Source organism: Arachis duranensis, chromosome 3, assembly GCF_000817695.3.
Source record: "Arachis duranensis cultivar V14167 chromosome 3, aradu.V14167.gnm2.J7QH, whole genome shotgun sequence".
NCBI lineage: Eukaryota > Viridiplantae > Streptophyta > Magnoliopsida > Fabales > Fabaceae > Arachis > Arachis duranensis.
Genome location: NC_029774.3, coordinates 76,091,484 through 76,091,753, shown reverse-complemented (window position 1 = coordinate 76,091,753; position 270 = coordinate 76,091,484).

The following is a 270-nucleotide window of genomic DNA, read 5'->3' as shown; positions in this document are numbered from 1 at the left end:
CTTTTTACCCTTGCCTTTTGGTTTTAAGGGCTATTGGCTTTTTCTGTTTGCTTTTTCTTTTTCTTTCTATTTTTTTCGCCACTTTTCTTTTTTTTTTTTTCGCAAGCCTTGTTCTTTCACTGCTTTTTCTTGCTTCAAGAATCAATTTCATGATTTTTTAGATTATCAATAACATTTCTCTTTTTCTTTATTCTTTCAAGAGCCAACAATTTTAACATTCATAAACAACAAGATAAAAAATATGCACTGTTTAAGCATTCATTCAGAAAA